The following is a 10,871-nucleotide window of genomic DNA, read 5'->3' as shown; positions in this document are numbered from 1 at the left end:
ACATAAATTGAAACATACATCAATCAGGGTTTCTTTCATCCTATTTAATTCTTAACCATTTAAAATCTCTTAAAATCAAAGTATCAATCTTACATTTACTGATTTCATCGACATACATATACATAAAACATTAAATGACAAACATCAAATATGTGAAAATAACATCACACAGCATGAAATAATATAATATGTTTTAAGCATCAATTAATGTCTCAACATCTCGAGTCGTGAGTATCAAAATGATAAAGTAGCAACTAAGGCTACGAAGGGTCGGGGCGAGGCCTCACATTTCTCCACACATAGATTTAGAGGAGCCAATTTCTAAGAAGAAGGTTTTCAAGAGAAGGGGAATTGCTTGCAAGCTCCGTGCATTCATTATTTCAGCATCAAATTCAGGTAGGATCTTGTGAGTTTTGCGCAGTAGTTTCTATTCATTGAATTCTCTATTTTCTTCATGTTTGAATGAAATTATTTTTCAGAATTGAATTGGGTTGAAACCCTTGTTGCAAATTTCATTGTTCTTCATTTTGAAATCATATATGAATTGAGAATTAGAAACCCTTGTTTTGTAATTTTTTAGAGAATTGTATTATGATACAAGTAGGGTTTTGAAAAGAAATAAAGAATGTTATATACATATTTGATTGATTGTTCATTTCTCTCCTATTAATCTAATTGGGGGAAATCTTTATAAATTTATATATAAAAGAAATGGAAATTATAATATAAGGGGAGCGAGGGGGGGGGGGGGGGGGGGGGGACGGGGGGGGAGCTGGATTTTTGAATTGTTTTGTTTTTAAATAAACAAAATAAAATAAAATTTGGAATTGTATTATTAGGGGAGGCCTAGTTTTTCATTTGTTTTGTTTTTAATAAACAAATAATAATAATAAAATTAAATATGTTAGTGGGAGGCAGGCCACCACCTCCACCTTCCCTCCTCTTCATAACCCCACTGGTGGCGATTTTAATGTTGCATGCATAGTAGTATTGTTGCAGCAACAATAGGTACTACCTCTGATGTTGTGACAACCCTATGTACAGGTCGGTGGGCCTTTAAACACATTATTTATATATGATTTTTTAAATATTTTTTTTAAAGTATTTTTAATTTGTTAAAATTTTATATTTAATAATTTTTTAAATATAGTTTTAAATTGTTATGTTAATTATTTAATTAATATTGTTTTAATAATTATTAATTAATTAAATTAATATTAGCTGTTATTTGATAAATTTAAATAAATTTTAGGCAAGAGCCTAAAACACAATGGTAACTTGTGAGCCTCTCATCTGGGAGGTCTTGAGTTTGAATTCACTTAACACATAAAAAAAATTAATTACAATAAATAACAATAATTAATCTAGGCTTCAACCGTTTACCGATCAAATTTTTTTATTAATTTTTTATTATATTATTAATTAATGATTATGGTTATTAATAGCTTGTATTTTTTATTAATAATTTGATAATTAATATTTAAATAAATTTATAATTATTATTTAGTTTGTTTTATAGTATTTAATAAAGGCATTGGTTTTGTGAGTTAATGTTAACTGTGTATTATGGTTTAATAGGAAAAAAAAAGGGATTCAATTATAAGGGAAAATTTGTAAACCTTATTAAGTCAAAAATTTATAAGAAACGAAAAACTTGAACCTGGCATTTAAACAATATTTATGAGACCACACTGTATGATGTACATTTTCTTTGTGTTGGGTTTGGGGTTGACTTAGAGTGTTGACCAGATTTGGGATGTCTACTAGAGGCTGGGAGCTATTGTTTTGGTGATGTCATGGTTTCATTATGTGAACTTGAATTTTGGTTCAGTCCTTATAGGATGATTGTATTGATGAAATCAATGAATTTCAATAAGTGATATTTCAGTGCTTTCTAGTTTCTTGTTTAAGAACTGATGTGTGTTTTATGATCATATGAGATCTTCTTCTTTTACTAAGCTTATGGTAGGTTATCTTTATGTCTTGTTGGGAAGTGGCTTACAATGGAGGTCAGAGCCCTAAAGAGGCTTCCTAGGTAACCCATCATAAGTTATTTTAATAAGTGATAACATTTCATTAAATGAGAGTAAAATGAATTAATAAGAGTCATTATTTTTTCTCGCCCATGCCTTGAGTGCTAGTATAGGTTAGGATGGGAGTAGAGAGGATTCTTGGTTGTGACCTTGCTTCGTTAGTATGCCTTGTCTGTACGAAAGGATACTGGTGCCACATAGAGTCACTAGGGGGCTGAAGTCCAGAGAGGTTGCCAAGGTAATCATAGAGTTGGCTCATGCAATGACACTTGACCACTTACATAGCATATTTCCTACGTGTCATTGTTGGCTTTGTGTTTGGATGTCATTTGTATCTTGGTACCTTTGAGATAGATTGCTTTCAAGTTTTCTTTGACATAGAAGTTGGATTTGACTTTTGGGATTGATACCCATATGGGACTTGAGATTATCTCCTTAGCACAGTGGGAATGGACCATTTAGGTTTCACGAGGTTGGGTGGTAGTACATTTTACTTATACCATTGAGATCTGACAGTTGGATGTCATTGATGGATGTCTATGTGTCGTATTTCCTTTCATTTTATTCTTGTGTACTATGATGGATGGTTATAATCTATTTTATTGTATTTGATTTCAAAGATCTTACGAGATGGTGTAATTTATTTTATGATGTGTATTCTTTGAGCTTTTCATACCTGTGACTTGTATAGTGGATGATTATGCATTATGATTGTTGCCAAGTGGCATTTGAAATATTTGTATATTATTTAAATGGACTCATACTTGTAGTTATTCTTTGATGGAGAATTTTTTATTTATCAAATTTAGTATTAATTAATCTTAAATGTGATTCAACATCCTAGGACCCTTAAGAGATGTAATATATTTTTATATATTATGTTTATGTATGTGATTATTGCTTCCACAATATTATAATCATTCTTGTTTATTATCTTTAAAAAAAATGTTTGGCAAACTTCGTGAAACTTTAGGTTAATTTCTTTTGGGTTCCTTGGCAAGGCATTATAGATGTTGGATGCTCCTTGATATAGTTGTACCATTATCATTCTTGTTCATGTCTTGGAGACTTCTACTCATTTTATGTATCTATGTATCATGTATCTTGAGATCCTACGAGATGTTGTAATGTATATTGATGTACTTGTATTTATTTTTGCTTATTCATTTTTGACTTTATCATATAAGTTGTTCGTATGTATGCTCTTATGAGATTATGTGCCTATCATTCATTATAATTGTAGACATTATACTTAAGACTTAAACTATTATTAATAAGACTTCTTAAACGTGACTCAATGCGAAGAACCCTTGAGGAATGAAATATGTATTTGTATTGCTTATGTGTAAACAATGTGTATATGTATAATGCTTTCGCATTGCTAGTTTGATGTTGTTTAATTATTTTTAAAAATATTTTGGTAAACTTTGTATCGTATTAGGTTTATTTCTCTTGGGTTCTCGAGCGGGGCATTACAATTAAAATCTAATAGAATGCATACACAAACATAAAGAATCAATCTAGCATAAAGATTAAAAGTTGGTGTCTAATATATTGACACCCATACTTGTAATGTTTTGAAATGAAATGAGATTGATAAGAATTCTTATCATTGTGGTATAAGAGAGATTGATTATTATGGATAATAAAACATTTTTACTATTTGTATCAAAGACATGACCTCTAAAATTGATGAACAGTTATGATTTTTTGTTGTCTAACATGTAGACTATTGGTGGCTAGGTTCATGGATTTGGTATAGGTTTGTGGATGTGATACACTCCTTTGCACTCAAACACATTTGAGCTTTGACTTGAACTCCTTTTTTAATCACTATATTGATATCAATATCCTCTATTCTTCTAGTTTAATTTGGATGACTCATGGTATTTAAAAATATCTTAAAAGAGTTATTAATAGGTCACATGGAGACTATATTTTTTGATCAATCCCTAAAACATTGACAAAGGTCAAATATAACTATAAAACACCAAGGATGGAGATTTTGTTATTTGTACTATAGCACCAAATCTAAGTATTTGTGTATTTATCCCATTTTATTGATTCAGGACAAAGAAGATATGCAATACTCATATATTAAGTGAATGCATTAAATGTCTTAGGACACAAACACATGACATAAATATTAGGAAAGGTGTTTCAACCTTGTTCCTAATGTTAGGATTATAAAAATATATTTGTAAGATATAAACTAGGAAAAAGCCTCAATTTTAAGGTTGTAGAGATTTTTTTTTTTGGCTAAAACAAAAATTATAGGTTGTTCATCAACATTAAAATTCATGCTTATTGCATTATTCTTTTGACATTTACACTTTTTAAAAATTGACCCTAATGGTCTTCCATACCAAAAGTTATAGCCTTTAATTTAAGTTAGACCTCCCATGTTAGAAACATAAAATCATTTCGAAAACTTAAAAGAGCTCTATGAGGGAGTTACACCTCTTGACCAACTTATGAAAAATGTTATGATGTGTCATAAGATATATGTAAATGGAGACAACGAAACAAAATAGTATGTGTGAGTTGATGAGTGCATTATGATGTGTTTATGATAGGTGAACAAAATATATTATTTTAATCTAGTGAATTTACCTTGTATTTTGAGTGTTGGCTTTCCAACTAGGTATTTGGATGCTTCATTTTTTAGTGTTTTTAGCTCATGATTTGTGATTACCATTTGATGGTTTTGTGCACAAATTCTTATATTAATAACGTACTCGAGATAGAGGTTTTGAGATAATAAATTTTGTAGGTATCATTATATTGTTTTAATAACTTCAAACCTATTCTTAGTGACACTCCTATAAAGGCTCGACCTTCAAGTGTATTACAAAGAAACTCATTGTACAATTTAGCAATAAAAATTATATCACTCAAATCCTAAGACGAGTCCATGGGCTAGAAATATGATATTTCTTGCACTTATCAAAAACTCATTATAATCCACACATCAACTTGGATGATCTATTTTGGCTCCAATATCTCTGTTTAAAGATATCATATAATGTATTGTAGCATGTGTCATAAGTTTGTCAACAACTATTATCCCTCTTATAATTCTTCTTTGCATCATAGATCCTCTTACAATTTTCATGTAGGAAACACAAAATCTAATGCCATAATTTTTTTTGGAAACAATGATTAATTATTTGTTTTCATATTGAAAATCTTAAAACACTTATTGTTATAATTTTATTTGATTAAGATCCATTCAATATTTTTTTAAAAGCCAAATTTACCAATTAAAACTCTTAAATTATAATTTCAATACTTAAAACTAATATATAAGATTGAGATAACTCTCTTAATAATTAAATATAAATTAATAAAAATTCTTCCAAAATCAAAGAAGGCCAATTAAACTATACGAACTATGCCATTACATCATCTAAAACCAGTCATATCTAATGATAAACATGAAACTAATTAAAAATATATATAAGTTATATTTATGCATCATCTAATACCAAACCCATCTCGTACAAATTCAAATGGTGGGTAGAGATAAAACTCATATTAGATAAAAGTTTGAAGAGCGTAACTATCAATTAAACAATTATATTTTGAACAGATATAGTAGTAGATATTTTGGAAGGCATTGACAAAAATCCATTATGCTAATAAAGTGGTACTTGATTTTCAACCTAAAACAACTCTATATTCTTAGACATATTTAGTGAGGCATATAACATTCAATTTTCAAACTCTCTATATAGTTAATATACTTGTAATGCACATGCAAGCTTTAAATTGTATTGGCAATTATGAATTGTTATTTACTTCAAATATCCATGCCATTCAAAGAACCGAAATTAAGTGAGAACACATTTGAGTGTATACAAAATGGTTTCCACTGGTGAAGTTGAGTGAACACCATACGCACGTCTTAAATAAAGTGATCCACATGCACTAGGGAATAACTTTGTTACAAATGTACATTCCCATGCACCTTCAATGTTGCCAGCGTGATGTCCTTTACTAAGAGTGGGACAATGATTAAACCTTTTTTTCCCCTGTGGAGCTAGACCAAAAACTCTAAAATCCAACACTCCATTAAAGAAGCTTTAGTAGAACGATATTTGAGGCAATCACATTCTCTCATAGCATGCATGTGTATGAACACAAATAAAACACAAAATCTATGCAAAGAGAAAAATCCAAAATTTTAATAAAGATACTAACCTAATCTTATTTTTTCACTTTGATTAATAAATTATGTAGATTTTAATATCACTTGTGAGGTTTATTTCTTCTTAGGCTATACTATATTAGTTGTTACATCTTTAAGTAACTTGAAAGTACCTTTGGGAGAGTTCGTTGAAATTCAAGTTTTAAGGGATTTATTTATTTTCTTAATTATATAATTTAATATTAGTATTCAATTTTTTAAACAAATTCAATAAGTACTATATGATTAACAATTGATTATTGATAGTAATTTTATAATAATAAATTCAATTATATTTTTTCAATCGTGAATTTAGTTTAATCTTTGAAATTATCTTTTTTATTTTTGCTTGTATCTTTATCTTGTTTCTTTGATATTAATAGTAATGATGAATAGAGTTTATATTTGTTTTGATTCTCTTGATTAATGCTAGATTATAATAAAATTCTCTTCTTGTCAAGACATTAGAAATTATGCGCTTCTCATTGTTCAACCAATATTGAGCATATCATGTTGACTAGGGCTCCATTGACAATGAATTCTCCTCTTGCCAAAATATTAGAAATTAGACTCTCTCCTCTCTCTCTCTCTCTCTCTCTCTCTCTCTCTCTCTCTCTCTCTCTCTCTCGCGCGCGCGCATGCGCGCGCACACACACACACACACATCAATGATAATTAATATTTTATTAATTTAAAATAAATAATATAGTCAATTTTATTTTTTTGGCAAAATGGATGTAATTGATCAAAGTTGATAGATCCATTAAAGGTTTGCATATTCTATAATTCTACCAACTACCTACTTGCTACCACTGTCATAAACATACTTAAACATGTGCCCCAACAAACAAAATTGGGCATTAGCTCGACTATAGACTTATAGATGTTGGAATTTAAAATGAAGTCTTTACTGATAACAAAGTGGGCTGGAAACATTACAATGCATATCAATATCTATAATGAGACAACCTTGAGACTAAACACTTTTGTCTCCTTAATTGCTTTTTCCACACTTCATCATGGATTCTTTGCTCTCACCTAGGATGAACATATCACCTTTAGTATACAATCATGAGAACTTTGTCTTCTGGTCTTCCTCACCTTTAGAGGCTTCTCCTCATTTGACTGACTCTACTCCTTCATTTTCTTCATGCTTTGTTTCTCCTTCCTTGACTTTTCCTCTCTAAGTAGACACTGCTCTGCTTCAATCATCAATGGATGAACCAACACTGCCTCTCATCCTCCTATGACTTCTTCTATCTTCTTCTCCTTACGAGTGGTTGTGATCCAAACTAGAGACAATTTGAATTTGTGGTTGGTGCCTTCCACCACTCTCCATAACCCTTCCCTTGTCTACAAACCAACTCTAGGTTGTTGCATCTGTATGATAAGAAACCATCCCACTAGCCCATTGGAGTCTAACACACTGCCTTATCACCCCCAAATCCTCCTCCCTAGTTCTTAGTTGTAACTTCCAATCCAAAAATGCCAAAGAAATGTTAATACTTGTTCATGGTTTAAGGTTGGTTGTCATAAACTCCTCTCCAAAAATAATCTCCACACACTACCATAAGAGGACCACCAATCTTGAAAATCCCTCTCATCTGGTTTTCCATTTGAATGCTTAAAGTTGGTTGAGAGTGTGCAAGGAAAATTTTCCTCCATTCTGATCCTCTTTCTCCACTCAACAAGCTTTCCCAAAACTATTTTGCTCCCAACTAAATGTAATGATAATACTAATTGTCCTATACTAAGTGTCATAGGAACTAGCCCATGTCTTTCTAGAACCTTTTCTTGAAGGCATTAATACTCCCTTGCATAAGCTTAACATATTAATCTAGATAATGAGTTCGATGAATTATTTCATCAATCACTTGGTCTCCACCCTTTATACTTCAACAATTTGCTACTTCATCATTGCTAGCTATGTTCCATTGTAGGTCCTTATTAAGGGTGCCAAAGTTAAAATTTAAATTTGAGACAATTGTATCTTTCCAAATCTCTTCATTGTAGTGTATCTCTATGAGGCTTGCAAATCATCCCCTAACCAACCATTCCTTTTTAATCTAACCCTTTTTAATAACATGATTTTTTTTTCCATCTACATCTCTAAAGTCCTACATCATTTCCTCCTTCTCCCTTGACATAGTATCGGTTGTCTCGTTGGCTTCCTGCCTAACATATGTGACTTTGAATTCCTCAAATGACTCTAAAATAGACTTCCATAACCTTTGACATTGTATTAGCTGTCTCATTGGCCTCACACCTTACATGTGTGACTTTAGACTCCTTAAATGACTCTAAAATAGACCTAAACCTGCAAATATTTATGTTTAGGTACCAAACTCCCAATTCTACTTTAATTATGTCATTGTCAATAATATGTGAATTCCCTATTAAGTGAAGCTTTATCATTTTTTATTTTATGCCCATCTCTATAACTAAGAGGGTAGCTTGAGCATTTGCCTCATTGTTTATCCCTTTCAAAAGACTTTTTGCACCTAACATTTGAATGTTACCTTTGCAATCCCTCATTGCAAATCCAACCCTAGATGGACCAAAGTTACCTTTTGATGCCCCATAAAATTATTTTTTGTCCATCCATGTTCTATAGATTTCCCAAATTCCTTTTTAATCTTCTTAAAATGAGGCTTAACCCTTAAAGACCCATTAACACTCTTTCTACATTTATTGTTTGTTAAAAATTCCATTCTCATTTCTTCACACGAAAATAAAGACCACACAATAAAAAGTTTCAAAACAAGAGCTCTAGGGAGCTTGAGCCCTTGCCTTGCGCAAGGGCAAGAAGGTACGGTAGACATGTGAATTTAGCTTTGTTGAGATATTTAACTCTAGAAATTAGATGTCAAATTGTAAAAACATATATCCAAATGCCTAAGCAATCACATCAAATGAAGTGAAAATTGTTATAACACTAAAAAGGCTAATATTTACTATTTTGATACTTAAAGTATGTAAACAATTTATCCAATAAGTTTTTTATTCAAGTTTTCATTTTTAAGAAGTTTAAGTCATATATATATATATATATATATAGTTGCATTCAATATTTAATTTCTTAAACATGTTACTATTTAAATGATTTACAAAAGTCCTGAAGATTGATTTTTTGATAATTTTCTCATTTGCAATATTTTTAAGTAGAAATAATTTAAAATAAAAATAAAATAATTTTGTATGTACAATATTCATAAATCTAAATTCATTTAGTAATGGTGGAAAATTTTAATTAATGCCATAATATAAAAAACAACAAGTTTAAAATCATATAGAATATCAAATTTTAAAATTAGAAATGAAAAATTAGTCAAAAAAATCAAAATCAATTCCTTCTAAAGGTGTGAAGAATAAGTTGTAAATGAATATTAACATCATCCCTTGTACGTAACTCTCCATATAAATGTTAGACTAGTATTTGGCTGGGGTTAGTCTGGAACAATCTAGTTGTTAACAATAATAATCGAAAATGATGGCTTGGACATGGAGTCGAGGGATAAAGATTCAACATGATTGATCAAATAAGTCACCTCATATTCAAATAGTAGTAGGGATAAGTTGGTTGGACAGAGGAGGAAATATAGGTGCAGATTTGTGATCTACCTGACACCTCAGATTGCAAAGTTTGTTAATAATTACTTTCAATTAAAAAATTGTGTCATTTAATTCCTTTTAATTCCTAAGTGTGTGAAGTATCTTTACAATTTATTTGTAGGCAGAAGTAGATGCTTTGGATGGTGCACAAGTTTGGTTATTAATTTGTGCATTGTCTCATTATTCTTATCAGGAACACCTTCAACTAGGATATTAAATGGTAGGTGACCTATAGTAGTTTCTATCAATACAAAGGAAACTCTATGATATTAAATATATCCTCAGTTCTTGCATCATTATAGCTACTATATGCACCCTCTAGTATCTTTGACGTGCTATGGTCAACCATGTCTATTTCTTCTCAAGCTTACGTTGGATATTTTGGAAACCATGACTATTTGTTCAAAGGTCTAAAAATATGCATAAACATGGGTTGATTATGTCTTATGGAGATTGGCAGGGCAAATAGGATTGTTGATCTTAGATCATATTGTCCTGAGTTGTTAACTTGCCAATGGTCTATATTTTTCTACCGTTGGTTGATCCTCTAACTGTTGATCTTGATATGCGTGGAAGACATTGCACAAACCTTCATAACAACCATTAGTAGGTTGTAGAAGATTTGAGAAGTTTACATTTTTTTTTGTTTTTTGACAAATTTAGAAGAATATTCTAAAGATTGTTTTTTTCCCCTAATCTTTGTTTCATAAAAATGAATTTTACCTTGACAAAATTGCAACTAGCCAATAAGAAACTAGAAATTGCTGTTTCAAAATTAATTAAAAAGTAAACTGATTTTAAAACTTTTTTTTAAATTTTTTTTTTTTTAATCGATAAGAGGCCAAAGCCAATATTCATTATTATTATGTGATTTATTATAAATTATTAAACTTGTGTAAAGTCAAACGCAAGACCTCTCCGATAAGAAGCTCACAATTTACTGTTGTGTTGTAGACTCTTGCCTCTTAAGTTTTAAACTTTAGACTCACTAAGAACTATTGTAAAAATTAATTGCCAATACCTTTAAAAAATAGAAA

Source organism: Cupressus sempervirens, chromosome 2 (genome assembly GCF_028749045.1).
Source record: "Cupressus sempervirens isolate cs-2001-9-10 chromosome 2, ASM2874904v1, whole genome shotgun sequence".
In the NCBI taxonomy this organism is placed as follows: Eukaryota; Viridiplantae; Streptophyta; class Pinopsida; order Cupressales; family Cupressaceae; genus Cupressus; species Cupressus sempervirens.
The sequence above is the reverse complement of the archived record's forward strand: the minus strand, read 5'-3'. Positions refer to the sequence as shown.